At 33.3% G+C, this 12,580-nt stretch overlaps 1 protein-coding gene across 1 annotated transcript in view; it reads left to right on the top strand.

The window, feature by feature from the left end:
- Nucleotides 1-493: 493 nt before the first annotated feature.
- LOC148278728 (uncharacterized) overlaps nt 494-12,580 on the top strand; it is a 195,081-nt gene continuing 182,994 nt past the window's right edge. The window contains exon 1 of the mRNA XM_088230963.1: nt 494-861. The gene's annotated coding sequence lies outside the window, so the exon portion shown is untranslated. The remainder of the gene's footprint in view (nt 862-12,580) is intronic.

Raw genomic sequence — 12,580 nt, 5'->3', positions numbered from 1 at the left:
TGCACAAAAAAACACAAAATAATATACCAAACATACGAGTTCTCAGCGCAACATGTAGAACCGGCTATCCCGCTAAACAAGATTCAAGAATTAACCAGACATCGAACTAACTCAGGTCGAATCTGCACGCCAAAAACACACAGAGCATGTATAATGTCCCGCACCGACAAAAATAAACCAATGCTCGACTATCAAATTTAAATGCTAAAGACGGTATGATCATTTTGATGCGAGCGTACTTAAACCCTTTTCTCTGACGGACTTCCTTGAGTCACTAAGATCGACCATTGGAGATCAACCGTTCGCACCTGTCTACATTTCAATTAATATAACCACCAGCAAAGAAATAATTGTAAAAAAACATATATAAAGCATTGAAGGGGTATTTGTTCTTGTGTAAATGAATTGACCTTTTTGTTATGTATCTTTATTTACCTCGTGATAAATCACGAGTAACGTTCGGTCTATGGCGGGTCGCCATACTTGATCAGTTACAGGTGTTCGCCGGTAGAGCGCGGGCGGCCTATCCGACTAAATTTCAAACCGAGTTCTGAATGTAATAAAGTGCACCATTTTTAAGCCGAAAAACGCAAAATAACTTGCACAACCGATCAATTTTATTGAACGTATCAATTTACTAGCATATCATTGATAATGGTCGCTCATTGCGATAGTTTTGGCTGTTCGGTCGCTACATGTCAAATTGTTTTTTTGCTTCCTCCGGTTGCTAACGCGATGTATAGACGTTCGTTCTTGTGTCGTGTTGTTTAGTTCTTGATTTCTTGTTTACCGGGAGGATACAGGTTCTCGGCTGACACTGGCAATACCAGATACTTTGCAAAAGGCGAACGATTCCAGAAGGTATGTACAATTCCTCCACAATCATTAAACTTAACTAAATCAAACACGTTTGCTTTGAGCCAACACGTCAAGATTCTGAGAACTTGGTATTTTTTTGTTTCACCCAAATTATGCAGTCTCACCTATGTGTAAAACTTCAAATAATTTATCTCCAACGAAAAATAACATACATTCACATTTTTTATAACTCCCTAATTGGTAAAAATGTTTCATAGCATCCTAAATGGTAAAACTGAAAGGGTAAAGACTTTATATTATTTATCCATTTATTTTTATTTGGGAAAAAACAACAGATTTTACATAGGTATATTGTTTACAGAAAATAAGAATACATATAAACGAAAATTGTGAAAACAGTCTATAAAAGTTTGTTTTTGGTGTAAGCTATAGATTAAGTTCATTATCGGTATCAAAATAAAGCAATTAACAATTGCTAGGCACTTAGAAGTTGCAAATAAAATAAAAATACATATACTTGTATACAATCATAAAAATAAAGTAAATAGAAACTAGATAAATTTAAAGAATAAGAAAAGCAAAAAGTTGTGTAAAAATAATGTAAAAGGTACAAAAATATATTAATGAACATACGAGTACATACATAATTACTGACATCGTAATAATAATTATAGTACTACATATAAAAATGTTCTTGATTGATATTTTGTTTTTAATTATTAAATTTATATGTCGCTAAAACTGTTTTTATTTATTATACAGAAGAAGTATAATTATTGAACTATTTAAAAAATGCATTTTTATGATTAGATTACAATATCGACGCTGGAAAGGAAAAATTTTCCAAGCGACATGCTTGTAGTAACTTCACAAAAGAGTCAATAAAAGTTTTTTATATTTTTTTTAATCAGTAAAAAATCTCATACATACGTATTATTTTGGCGTGATTCCTACATATTTTAAATAAAAATTGAAAATACGATATTATTTTTCAATAAAAAAACAACTAATTGGCCTTTCTGCGAAGTTGCTATAATATGTCACTTGGTAACTTATTCATTTCCAGCGTCGATATCAATCGTCGTGAATTTAAAAAATCCAAAGCTAATGATTATTTATAATAATATAAATACGTATATAGTTTTATTCCACTTTTATTGATAAAATATTACCGGGTTTCGTCGTGACCGACATCGTCAGACTGGTGGGAGACTAAATTATTTTTTAAAAATATAAGTACAAGCAGGGGTTGTAAATCATGATTTTGTATAGTTATGGATATAAAAGAGTTTAAAAGGTAATAACAACTATATGAAAGATACATTTAAATATGGCTGATGAAAATTAGGATAAAAGAAATAAAAAAAAATAAATGGCATGTGAAATATGTAAAAAAATAATAATATTTAAATACTGTACAGTCCTCCTTAGAACAGGTTTCCCTAGTGAGGAGTGAGAAGGACTCTTGAATTATTTTTTTATAAAAAATATATCGTATAGTATAATAATAACAAATTAGTAAATTTCACGTACCAGGGGGTGCGTTGTATTAGCACGCTCAAAAGCTATAGGTTGCCTAGTACGTGAAATAATTCAGCACGATAAATCTTACCCACATCAATAAAGGTTTCAGCTCTTTCACTTCAAAAAAGCCAACAAAAAGCTTACCATGTTTTGTTGAAGAGTTGAGGAAATGTGAATGTTAAACTTAGGCAAAATGGTAAATCACTTCAAACAGCCAATGCCAGGTCATAAGCCCCGTAAATGCTTGGACTTCCAAATTCTCCTTTCTGTTGCAATAAATTAAACGTAATTTTGCAGAAAGCAGCCAGCCGTAGAAAAATTAAACTGAGATAATAGCACTTTTGTGAAAAGGGTGAATGATCAAATAAATCTACGCAACAGTTAGAATGTTTTTTAATTTAATAAATAATGCAAACATTTGTTTTTTCATAATAAAAAAATAAATAAATCACCAGTTTTGAGGATTTTTAAAGTTTAGCTGGCCACACAACCTAAAATGTGCATTTTCTAAAAAATGGATTTTCATTTAAATTGGAGTACTTAATGGAGAAGTTCAGTGGTTTTTATTTTTATATTTATTTATACACTGTTAAACGAAGCCAATTTTTTATTTCAATTTTTATATTTCATATTATCAGCACTACGATTTTTTAAAGTTTTGTATTTCTGAAATAACTCCGCTTATTATCATTCAGTTCTTCCTATTGGTCCAGAAATGGCAAGCAGACTGGAAATCTTCCATAGCTCTCATATCATTGCTTGATTCATATGAACCAGTGACGTCATTTAAAGTAGTGCGTTTTTATCAAAATGATTTTTATTATTTTTTCGTACGTTTTCAAGAAACTTTGCAGTACAATTATTACCCCGCGCAAGAAAACCATTTTTTGTACCCAATTTCCCGTAGGACTTAAGTTCCTCATTGTGAGTAATCACTTAATTAATTTGTTATAATAACTTTTTTTTATGTGTTAAGGGAATTTCGGTGGTTTTTTTAAGTCTGGCTGACCACACAACCTGAAATATGCATTTTGCGGAACTCAGCCAGATCTGACACCTAAATCAAACTTTGAATGCATGAGGTGACACTCTGAATTAAAACATATTTAGAACTAGATTTCTGGATGCAATCATGTTCCCATCAGCATCTATATACCGTAAGATTTTCCTAGTCCTGTGGGTGTTTCTGCAAATTGATAAATGCCGTTTTTATGATCAACACTATTTTCAGAAGGTGATTATTACAGTTTTTTGTATGAAAGTGGCCTGGCTGTTTTTAGCAGAACATAGAATTGACCTTACAGCACCCGATAACACCAATATCGCATTTTGTCACAATTGTGGACTGGGTGCTTTCTGCATAACAACATCCAATTTAGATCCGCATTTTAAAAATATATTTGCTGACTGCTAATATAATGATATAAGGTACCTACTTATGTAGTAATAATAATAATAATAATAATAATAAGATAAATAATAAAATATGGAAGAATTAAAGAAATATGGATGTTCAAATATAGGCAAAATGATAAATGTTACACAGTGTGTAAAGTGGCCTCTTAAACCAGCCAATGACAGGTCATAAGCTCTGTTAATGCCTAGACTTCCATATTGCCTTCTTTAAGGTTTTTTTTTTATTTTTATATATGAAGTTGCATTATTCAATACCTTGCTTGCAATGTACAAGGTTAATATACACTTCAAAGCGACAGCCATTAACTTGTTTACTTAAAAATATTTACTTTAATGAAAAACTTTATTTCGTCACTTTATAAAAGGATCAGTAAGATGTCTCGGCTGTGACCTGTTTCAAGAGGTAAGGACAGAAAACTCGTCAGAAGAAGGCGGACCGTTGCCATTCGTCAACAGATCCTCCGATCCACCTGAACGGTGTTCGGCATTTGGTGTCCTGCTATCATTGATACCTTTTATTGCCTTCACTATATCTGTCATGTATAATGATACCTCTCTTGACAAGTCCCTGTGACTAATCACTACATGCACATCGTGTAAATCCTCATTTAGACTTCTGCATCGCGCCTCCAGTTGCATTCTCTGCAGACTAAAAAAGGGGCAATGCATCAATAGATGGGAGACATCTTGGAGAGTAACATCATCGCATGGGCAAGTGTTGATCTCAGATATTTTGAATCTGTGTAAATAACTCATAAATCCGCCATGTCCTGTCAGGATTTGTGTGAGTTCGTATCCTGCACGCTGCAGTTTCCTAAATTCAAAAGCATGGTAAATAGATGGAAAAAACATTTTTGTTACCTTTCCTGTGGGTTCTGCTAAATAGCGATCATTCCAGAGCTGTAAAGTTCTGCTTCTTATTTTTCTCTTAGCAAAACTTATTGGGAAGTCAGCAAAATCAGGAACTGTTTTTTTTTAATGTTGCTTCCCGAGCCTTTTCGTCAGCTCTTTCATTGCCAATTATTCCGCAGTGTCCTCGAATCCAGCCAATGTACACATTTTGCGATCGATTTTTTAATATCTGGATATCAGTTCGTATACTCATGACCATTGGGTTCACCGAATTACGATCCGCAATCGCGTGAATACATGATTTACAGTCTGTCAAAATCGTTATATGTTTCCATCTATTAGGCGGTTTTTTTAAAGCGTAAGCTATAGATTCTCTAATAGCGTATATTTCAGCCTGAAATACTGAGCAAAAGTGATCGAGTTTAAACTTCCTGGCAGGCAGTTCTCTTACGCCATCGTAGGGTACAAATGCTGCACCTACTTTGCCATTTAAGAGACTGCCATCAGTGAAGATCCTCAATTCATTCTCCTTCATGTCAGGCAGCGTTTGGTCATTGAATCCATAGTCTATCTGGTATCGCTCCGCAGGATGAGGAAGGGAGAAACAATTTCCGGTTCCCTGATAAAACCTGTCAGTTGGCAAGTCTTGCAGAGTGAGACTCTTCTTGACCTCATAAGCTTCTCCAAGCTCCTTGATTCTAAGGTCGAGTGGCATGAAGCCGCTAAGAACCTGAGCAGACACCAAGGAGATTGTTCTATAGCCCTTGCAAGACCTGATGGCAATTTGTCTCTGAATGGAGTCCAATTTCTTCCTGTTATATTTTTTATTTACCGCATCTACCCACACACTTGAAGCATATGTAATCAGGGGCTCGACCGCTCCTACGTACATTTGCTGCATTACCTCCGGTGATGCACCCCATGTTGGTTTAGCGGCCTGAACAAGTTTGTTTGTAATAGCCGCAGCTTTTTTACAAACATTGTCAATATGTTTAGACCAATTCAGGTGGCGGTCTATGGTTATACCTAAAACTTTAAAATGATCGACGAATTCCAACCGGACTCCATTTATGTGGATGATGGGCTGCTGGTCTTTTCTTCTAGAAATGAACATTGCATTTGTTTTTTCTTCAGCAAAATTTAGTTTGGCTTTTAATCCCCATTTTGTTATAATCTCTAGAGCATCTTCCGTTTTCTTTACGAGTTCATTTATTTTGTCTTCTACAACTATTAATAGGAGGTCATCTGCAAATGCAGTCAGTTCGACTCCACGGCCTAAATCCTTCTGCAGGACATCATCTACAATGTAGTTCCAAAAACTTGGTCCACATGAGGATCCCTGAACACACCCCTTGGTCGTGATTTTCTCAAGTGCAGCATCAAAGTGTGACAATTTAACTCTTCTTTGGTGATGGTAACTTTTTACAAGCATAAACAGGTTTCGAGGGCACCTTTTCCTACTTAGTTGGCACATCAAGAATGGCCACCAAGCATTATCGAAGGCCTTCTTTAAGGTACTCTCCATCCCTGTTGTAATTTGTTAATCTTAATGACTCCCGAGGGGGTGAAATCCAGTCTATTGTCTACAAACATTTGGACAAACTCAAATATTGTAATAAAACCAAATGGTCCAAGAAGAAATCTAAAAATTGGAAAATTGCTTTCAGGTGTTACCTACTCGTAAGTATGTGAAATAATTTAGTCAGATGAATCTTTTCACAACAATAAAGGTTTCAGCTCTTTGGCTTCACTTAAATCAACAGATAGAAGGATTGAAGAAATATGGATGTTCAAACATAGGCAAAATGGTGAATGTTACACAGTGTGTAAAGTGGCCACTATCATACAGTACCTTTATTAATAAAAAAATAGTAAATGAATTGTGAATTTTTCCAATCAAATTAGTAAATGATAGGGACCAGGGGGTTCGTTGTATTAGCTGTTATATTAATTTTTAAAAAAAAATACTAGAAAAAGGGGAAAAAAATACAAACAATAATAATTAACACATACATCACGATTTTTAAACTTTAGGAAAAAAATTGTGGCTGCTCATAAATGTTAACAAAACTAGATAAAAAAAACTAAAATTTCAATTTAGGTATATTTATAAAAAAAATCTAATGAAAAGGGCATATTAAAATTAGAATATAAAATATAATTAAGAAAGAAAGAAAAGAAAGGGAAAAAAATGTATAAAACTAATTAAAAAGTTAATTAATAATTTTTTGGGGAAACCGAATTAGGTTTTTTTTTATTGAAAAGGGTATAAATTTTAATGCCGACGTACAAACATGTGTCTTGAATAAGCAAGGTTATTTTTTATTATTGTTTCTAGTAGTATATAATATATAATAGCAGATAGTAAAATCAATGATTCAAACCGCAAAACAGATTTATTTATATCAATTATGTACATATAAAAATATTTTCGTAATATTCCTATAACGAACTGAATAATGGCGTATGTAAGGCGCGTTCAGTACCTACAGTCCATTTAAATCTTTCATAACCTTGCTTTGTGTGTGCGTAACAATAATAATAAACAATAATAGGTATAACAATTATTAGTTAATTCTAAGTAAAACAAGTAAAAAATAACTCGTTGCGGACTCATTGCCACTAACATTTTACAGTCTGACTAAAAACAAATAAAAAATACTATAACGAAAAAATTAAGTAAATAAACAATTTTAAAAAAGAAACAATAAAGTAAATAAAATAAAGCAAAGGACATACAAACAGTAAATACATTTTATTAATTATTGTAGATAATTTCACGCATCACACGCGGGAACAGCCAAGTTTCTAGTACTTCTCCCAGACACCAGTTAGTAGCTATCGGACTTTCGTCAAGGGCATTTCTTTCGCCCGCGCTGGGAACATGAGCTAATGAATTGTTCGTGTTTTTAGCAATTATATTAAAAATATTATCACTTTTGACTTCAACTTTAAAAATTAAATCAATTGTTTACAAATATAACTTTTTCCGATTTTAAACCTATCATTTTTTGCATGTTTAATGAGACTACACAACACCGTAACGCGCGGATTTTTTTGGGACAGTAAGAGCTCGTATAAACCAACCAATGATGGGTCATAATTCATGTAAATGTCCAACGAGTGTTTTCGACCCGATGACTACTCTCAGGTAAAATACTAAAAAGGACCGGGGTTTACTGGCAAGAGCTTTTGCTTACGATCCTTGGCAAGATCGACGTGAGATATGTATTTCAATGGTCATTTTCATTATAATATCCGTTGTCCCTGGACAGGATTTGTTTTTTTTTATTATTGTAGTAATATATTGTATGTATATATAGGATGTTCTTTAAACCCCGTCATATCCGAAATCAAGATAATCAGTATAGGCAAGAAGACATATTGGCGCATTAAAATATTAAAAAAAAAAAACAAATGGTTGCTTACTTCTGCAGGGGAGAAGTGAGGGGGGCGCGGCCGCGCTGTTGGTGGTGTATCAGACTCCCCCCTCCCGTTTCTCCCCTGCAGAAGTAATCAACCAATTGTTTTTTTTAATTTGTTCTAAAAAATAATTTTAATGATCCAATATGTCTTCTTGCTCATACTGATCATCGTGGTTTCGGATGTGAAAGGGGTTTAAAGACCATCCTGTATATATAACAGAAAAAACACAATTATCAAAATTTAAAGGTCAAAACATAAAAAAAACTCATAACGCATTTTAAATATCAATATTATCTGTGGTTTTCTTATAACAATCAAGGCCTAAGGTATGCACAAGGAGGAAGTTCAGTGGCTTTTTCAATTTTTTTTTATTATCTATTAATGAACTATCAAACTAAGCAAAAAAACTGAATAGGTGCGAAGGTTTTATCAATATGTTTCTTTTTTGGGTGATACCGTGTGTGTCGTATTTGTTCTGACGTTTCGGCTACCATTGTAAGAGCCATCTTCGGGGACTCAGTTTACCCTGAAGATGGCTCCTGCAATGGTAGCCGAAACGCCGGAACAAATCCAACGCACACGGTATCACCCAAAAAAGAAACATATAAATATGTATTGTATTATCATCGCTACGATTTTTTTTAAAATTAATTACTTCCACGCGTGAGGTTACTAGTTCTCTTCGGTGAGTCGTCCTGATTGGTGTTGCAACTTTCCTGAAATCGGAAATCTATCACAACATTCTATCATTAGTTAATTAAAAAAAAAGTTTTGTCGTCATTTAAAGTGGTTCATTGTTATAAAAATATTTTTTTTAAATTTTTTAGAGAAACTTCGCTGTATAATTAAACGCTTTATTTTTTACCGCGCGCAAAAATATTTTTTTGTATCTAATTTTTCGTTGCACTGAATTTTCTCATTCCTTTTTTCTTCTCTAACTCATATAGTGTCCATGCGGCTCGACTATTAAATCATTTCTCATCCTCTACCAAAATATTTCTACAGTATGTCTCTTTAAGTCATGCCGAAAACATCTCTTTCCTCTTCCTTAATCTCTCCTGCTTTCGTCCCTCTTTATTCCCCATGTCCATTTAAGACTAGTATGGATGTAAAAGAACAAATATTGCTATTTCTATTTTTGTAACTATTTTGTTCTATTATTGTAATTACTCTCGAATACGTTTTGAAACAAAAAATATATACATAACACATAATATTTTATTTCTTGGAAGAATTTGCCATTTGGCAATAAGCCTGCCAACGTACAAATATGTATTGACAAGCGTAATATTGTTGATACAAGAAGTTATTAATAATAAAAAAATGTTTATTTTTCCATGAACAATGTCAATCTATTTATTTTTTAGGACATCAACTATTACTAATTATGTACTATTGTGATTTGAAATTGAATTCCATTTGACATGACGTCAAAAATGATTATATACATTAAAAAATATATCTTATTGTCTGATAATTACATTTCTTAGAAGTAAGTGCTTATTGTTACGAAAAAATAATTTGGTGAGGTTTATTATTTCATACAAGCACGTACCATTATAAAGTAATTATAACATGATATAGTGCTTACAATTAATAATAATCTTACTCACATTGGATTTTTATAATACAAAAAAAAACAACTTATTAAACCTGGATATTTTTTTTTCAGGTAGCACAGAAAACGACGTCGTAGGAATCTAACAAACTTACATGTTTTTAAAATTAATGATTTAAAAAATATGTATACGTATAAAAAAATCGTAATCATTACGTTTTAAACCTTATTTTAAATCCTTATCTTTGCAGGACGAAAAAAAATTTTTTTTACGCTATTTGTTTTCATTATTTTTAAGAAACTTTGCTGTACAATTTAAAAATCAAATTTTTACCGCCCGCAAGAAAAAAAAATGCATTATGAATTGCGATAATGCAGTTAACTCTTCAATGCCCAATTTTTCTAATTCTAACTAAAAACGCATTGTTATGTACGTTTTTAGATGCGAATACTGGAAAAAATAATAATAAAAAAAGTTTTTTTTTTTCAGTTTTAATTTCTTAATTTAGTTTATGTAGACAATATGCTACATCGGTCATTAAAAGGTAAAAAAATACAAGAATGTAAGGAAAACAGGAAATAACGATTCTTATGAACATCTTTTCAAATAATGAAAGTTGCGGAAACGATTTTAACTTCAATTCTTAAAAAAAAAAAACAGTGAAATCACCCTTTGAACTTTAGCTAAATTACGCTTTTGACAGAATACGTGCAACTGACTTTTTGTTTCAAATCTTGTCGAAAAAAAATCCCTGGCGGCGACTTTTATAAACAGATTATAATGCCTAGTATGTATACAATATAATAAACTAGTCGCCGAGTGATAAACATGTTTGATGTAACTTTTATACACCGATTATCAGTATGTAGCAGATCGTCTACATTGGGCATTGTATGGTTAAGAATAAAAAATATGGTGAATCAGTTTTAAGTGCATGCTGTTTTACTCGTATGAAAAATATTTATATCATATGTATCATATTTAATTGAAACATTTAGGTCACACCGCATGCAACAAATCTCATACAATCGTTACATCAGTCTTACGCTGGTGCTGTCCAGAAACAATAATTGCTATGTATTGTAAACGGTAGAGAATAAAGGTAGAGAAAAAAGGTAGGTAAAGAAAAGAAAAAAGGGAACCTGTATAAAATACAATCTCATTAGAATGTGATATCTCTTTCTACAAGAATTTCGGTAATAAATTTATAACAAATAGGCTTACGTTACGTTGAACGTTCCCTTTCTTGAAGGACTACATTTTTGAAGTGTGCGATCGCCTCTCTTCGAGTCTTTGGGCGGTAAATGGACTGTTCGTCTCGAGTTTTCAAATGGAACGAAATCTACTTCTAATGCACGGATATCGTATGGATGAGCTACTACATCAGGGAGTTTAGAATTATAATCCAGTACTAAAATGCTTTCAAAACGGGGTACGTTGGACTTGTTTTTTACAACGTTACAGTATAATCACCTTAAAAAATAATAATTCACGTGCAGACAGGCAGGAATCGAACCGAGGATCTCAAGCACGGTAGGTTCACGCGCCAACCACTATACCACTAGGCGGACGTATCTTCACTCGACGACCTTTTTTAGGATTTTTACCTGAGAGCAGGTATCCAAAATACTCGTACGATTCTGGTTCTTTTTCATCAACCAGAAGCAACCCTGGGAGAGTATTTTCGACTCAATCGCTACTCTTATGTAGGTCAGCTCTCGGGTTGAGAAGCGGAAACTCTCAGGGCTCAGGGGTACTGCATAAGTACAGACCGGTGTTTGCGAAACTTTTGTCTTTTTAAGATTTTGTAGAATAGTTGGTGAATAGATGTTGAAAGGAGGGTGATTGCGGGCAACAAAATGAACGACGCACTGAGCACAGTAATTGCTATTAAAAATGTCAGTCGAAGCTAAACTGGCAGTTGGCAACGGAGTTTTAGTCCCAACACTTATTTGTGTATGAAATCAATGTATGACAGGGTTACGAGTGCAAACGAGAGTGCAAATCCGAGACAATTGTAATCGATATGATTTAGAAAGGGTCATTGAGATGGTTTGGTCTTGTAAAACGAATGGATGAAGATTGAAAGCTAAACCATATATGTACGTACGTGACGAGGACGACCGAGGAAGACGTGGCATGATCAGATAAACCAAAATCGAATCGAAGAGCATGTATGGCAATATGTATGAATGTGGAAGAAGAATGTATGTCAGGATAGACGCGTGTGGTCGTCCATCCACTCTGCCTACCCCCACGGAGAAATGTCATGATGGTACTAGCAATAGTAGTAGTAGTTATCATATTTCATAAAAAAATCGTATCTCGTCAAAAGTGCCCATGCTCACGGTATAAATATGAACTAAACTAATATTTTCTCTACTGTCCTCTCCCATCAATGGGAGGTAGTACTGCCAGTATAATTTAAATATTAAGTTTTAATGTAATTAGTAAATTTATTACAAACAATCCTTTCACTGTGACTAGATGAAATTGTTTGAAATAAGCGGTGTCCATTATTGCACGACGGAATGAAATTTTTTGGATACTCGTGTGAATGGCGTCGGAAGAGTTAAGTAATCGTTCAAAATAAAGATGATAATCTAAATTGATATTAATGGATTAAAGTGGTAATGGATTTTTTGTAACTAGATTATACAAGTGCATTAAACAGTTTTTGCTACTGTTCGTGTAATAACAATTTGGTAGTCAGCAAGAATGGCTCTATTTGACATAATCCGTCAGTATAATTTGCCAAAACCACAGTGAAAGGGGAAATAAAAACTGCAGAGTAAAATTCAATTAAAAACGCAGTTAATGCAATTGAAATTTTAAGAAATTCAGTGCAACTCAGTGCCGAAATACGGCGTTTATTGCCAAAAAATTTCAAGCACATACTTGCAATACAAAATACGTATTTGACGTGTAAAAATTGCAAGAAAATATTCCTAGGTAGCGGCTTCCCTGGATACAATAATACCCGT

Source organism: Micrasema longulum, unplaced genomic scaffold, assembly GCF_059751315.1.
Source record: "Micrasema longulum isolate JH-2025_06_02 unplaced genomic scaffold, ASM5975131v1 h1tg000834l, whole genome shotgun sequence".
Classification (NCBI taxonomy): Eukaryota; Metazoa; Arthropoda; class Insecta; order Trichoptera; family Brachycentridae; genus Micrasema; species Micrasema longulum.
The sequence above is the reverse complement of the archived record's forward strand: the minus strand, read 5'-3'. Positions and strand labels throughout refer to the sequence as shown.